General features: G+C 55.4%; 1 pseudogene; it reads right to left on the bottom strand.

Annotated features, from left to right (window-relative positions):
- Positions 1–414: 414 nt before the first annotated feature.
- On the bottom strand, positions 415–1306 carry LOC135964504 (uncharacterized; annotated as a pseudogene).
- Positions 1307–3838: the final 2532 nt, after the last annotated feature.

Below are 3838 nucleotides of genomic sequence, written 5' to 3'. Positions count from 1 at the left end.
AGAGGGAGGGAGGAGGGGCATGTTCCATCCACCAAGACAGCTGCACTGCAGAGAGAATGGAGGGTGTGTTGCCTCTCAGGACAGCAAGTTCATGCTGTTTATAACTGTTAGCATAAACAGTGACCAGCTGAGGACAGACTTGGCTTCCATGGAATTCACAGATTCCAGTCATTAAAAATCCCTTCTGAGTTTTCATCTGGAAAACTTTGCAAATGTATTTAGGGACAAGAGGCAGAAGATGAAGCCAACACAATTGGGCTCAAACCGCCGTCCTTTTCCTTCTCTCTGCATCCAGGACCCGCCCTGAGCCCCTGAGTGTGAGGACCCGGAGCTGCCCAGCCCAAGGGCGCGGCCCCTGACCAGAGGAGGGAGCTGCACAGGGGGGACCCCAGCACGTGGATGGCAGGATCTGTGCTATCTCAGTCCCAGGGTCCCAAGCAGAGAAGGTCTGGGGTTCCCAGCTGAAGCTTTGCTGTCTCCTCTGTCACCAAAGTCCAGAAGGACTGAGTGGGACCAACGCCGGACCTGCCGGTTCCTCAGTGGCTGCCAATGTGGCCCTCAGGTTGCGGGTGAGACCCTCTAGGGGAGCCCAGACAGCAGCGAGAATCACAGGCAGGAGTGCTCCAGGGGCCCCAAAACACAAGTGCAGCCTGAGGAAGGCAGTGCCCGCTCACATCCCCGTCCAGGCTTGTGTGCCACACTCGAGAGGCACACGGCACCAGAATATGGTGCTTTAAGTGGCTTTGTGGGGTGTAGGAACACAAAGTGGGGCCTCGAGTGGCTCAGAAGTCACTCCCACCAGCCCGCGGGGACCCGGGCGGCCCCTCTGGACGTGGCTGGCGTCTCTCCAGGGCAGGCTCCAAAGTCCCGCGGAGGAGGTGAGCGTAGGTCTTGCTCTGACCTGAGGAAGGCCCCTGACAAGTATCCTGAACATGCAGCCACACAGCTGACTGACTCATCTGAAGGGACCTGCTGAGCCATGAGCTAGGGATGGCTGGAGAGAACTCGACTAACACACGATCCCTGCCCAGGCGCCCACGTGGGGCTCCCACGAGAAAACTACGGAAGCTGTGAAGACGGAGGTGTGCATGGGGCTGGGAGAACCCAGGGAGGAACCGCAATGGGGACAGGGAGGGACAGAGGGCTGGGCCCCACAAGCAAACGAGGGAGGCCCTCAGTGCCATGAAGACCCCCTGCACCCACCGCTGCAGGCCTGGCTGGCAGCACGACCTTGCCTGCGGGGGCCCAGGAGCACGTGTGTTTGGCAGGAGCTGCCCTCCTGGAGCCGCACTATGGGTACCATCATTTTACAGGCAGGTACCTGATATCAATGATGACAATCAACCATGCCACCCTGAATTACAGCCATGTCCTCAGCGGGTCACTATTTACGCTGACAATTACAAAGAGCTTGAACTCGCTGTTCCAAGAGGCAACAAGCCCTTCATTATCACGGCAGCAAGCCTCTGTGCGGCCCTCCGCCTCCGCCGCTTCCCGTCGGGGCAACCTGAAGTCCCATGACGGTGACTCAGAGCCAGCCCAGTAGCTTCAGTGCAGGAAAAATCACAAAATCTCAAACACATCCTAAACATGGGCAGCTGGTAGGAGCTGATTCCTAAATTAAACCTGTTCGGAGGCTTTCTGGGCTAGCACAGCTCTGATCACAGGCTTGCGCTTTCTGCTCCCTGTGAAGGGCTGGGCTCTGCCATTCTGCAGGCTCCGCTAGGTGGAGTCCGCCCTGTGGCCTCGGTGGCCTGTGCCAGACAGTGTGACCGTCGCCCGCAGTGAACACTCGGCACAGCAGAGCAGGCTTGGGGAAGAACAGAAAGTGACCTCTAAGCCTGCAGAAGACGCTAAGCCACGCATGGCCTCACGCGCACTGTGTGTCAACCACGGCCTAAGCAGGAAACAGTTCTTAATAGTTCCAGTAAATGCAAAGGCCGCCCTGGAAAACTGCGCGAACCTTTCTGACTACTCACAGGTGGAGAGCCACTGCCTGACACACAAAGGTAAAGAATTAACCTGAAACTGCATATTATAAAACTTATTTTGAAATGATGGTACTTAATTTAAAAGACTCCCAAAGAATACTGCATTAGAAAGTGACAGAGTGAAACTGTGAGGCTGACCACAGGAGTCCCTGGAAATTTCACCAAATGTTGTGTCAAAACTGGGAAACAGAAGAACCGCACCTGACGAAACATTCGATTAATCACTCGAGTCCTCCCCACATACGAAGCTATGTTAAAAAGTGTTCCCAGAAGGTAAAGTGAGCAGGAGGGCTGTGAACACATAAAGAAAGAGCCACTTCATCCACGGACCACAACAAAAGAAACGCTAACGAGTGCCGACGACACGCTGGAGTCCAGGACTCCGGGCGCAGCTGTGAAGGTGACACTCAGGGTCCCACTGTCCAGATGGGAAGCCAGGGTGGAAACACCAGGGAGCCTGTCTCAGGGTGCGGAGCCAGTGAACGGTGGTTCATACTGGGCCAATCCCAGCTGCCAGGCTTTGGGGCTCCTGGGAACAGAATCCTGTTGACTTCACTCTGGGGTGCGAGAGGTGGCAGCATCCCCCAAAGGCACCTGGAGAAGTGGTGTTACCCTCCATCCCCTGTCCCCTGCGCTACCCTCCGTCACCTGTCCCCAGGTTGCTCACCATCCTCCTCACCTCCAGGCCCCTCTTCCTGTCCTCCCTCATTTTCCTGTTCACCCAGAGCACGTCACATGACTCTTCCCTTTTCAAGAGGCTCAGCTGCACCCAGAGGCATTCCAGCCTATTCGGGATGGGACACACACCCTGAGGAAATGCCAGCACAGGGCCAGAAGGGCCTGAGACCCTCTCACTGTTGCCCAGGAAGGATGAAACAGCCCACGGTCATGCTGCTTGTCAGGCAGGATGAAAACTTCTGTTTCCAAAATGTTCTTTTCACTAGAACTGTTCAGACCATTCGTGAACCAATCAGTTAAATACCAACAAGGGCTATTCCCACTTATTCTCTGGCTACAGTTTTCCACCCATCAGCAACCACACTCCTAGGACTTATCCCTAACGAAGTATCAGCTCCTTTTACCTTTTAGGAAAACCTCTTTCTCTCCAGCTTTGTCTTCCTTCCACAAAAGGTGCCTCTGACTGCCTCACTCGCCGTACCAGCATTTCACTTGGCTACAGAGGAAAATCTGCATGGGGCTCAGAGGTGGGTGGTCCCCGCATGGGCAGCAGCTCTGTGACATCCTCTGAGGAGCCTGGCCCAGGCCTGCCCCACAGGCCAAGACTCTGGCTTCTGGCACTTGGGTCCCCAAAGCTGCTTTCCCTCCAGGCATCATGCCCCAGGCAAGACGGCCGGACAAGGGCTCAGGGCTGCTGTGGGTCAAGAAAGCCTCCCGACACCTCCCACTCCAGGAACCCCCATCAGCATCCCAGCATCTGGACCTGTGTCACCAGCCGCTTCGCCGTACAAGAGAATTGGATTTTCAGCTGGGTGTGCTGCTTCCCTAAACAAAGTAGGGTGTTGTTACTGAGGAAAAAGGAAAAAGCTGGCATCTTCTTGGCAACCCCGTGACATCCAGCCACCGGTTTTCACCACCCCAGAGATGTCCACCCAGGGCAGATAGTGTCTTCAACCAAGCGTCACTGACCCAGAAGTGCAGTAATTAGTACACTTTCACCAGAGTCACCCACTCCTTCACCTTTACACCCAAGAAAAACATGTTTGCCAGGCAAATTAGATGTCTGGGAGGTGTAAGGAAACCCCAAGCCTGCTTTAAGCCTCAGACTTTTGAGACAGTTGAGGGCCGTGCACACAAGAGCAAGGCTGCACCCGAAAGCTCTGCTCCTG

This window comes from Macaca fascicularis, chromosome 8 (assembly GCF_037993035.2).
Source record: "Macaca fascicularis isolate 582-1 chromosome 8, T2T-MFA8v1.1".
NCBI lineage: Eukaryota > Metazoa > Chordata > Mammalia > Primates > Cercopithecidae > Macaca > Macaca fascicularis.
The sequence above is the reverse complement of the archived record's forward strand: the minus strand, read 5'-3'. Positions and strand labels throughout refer to the sequence as shown.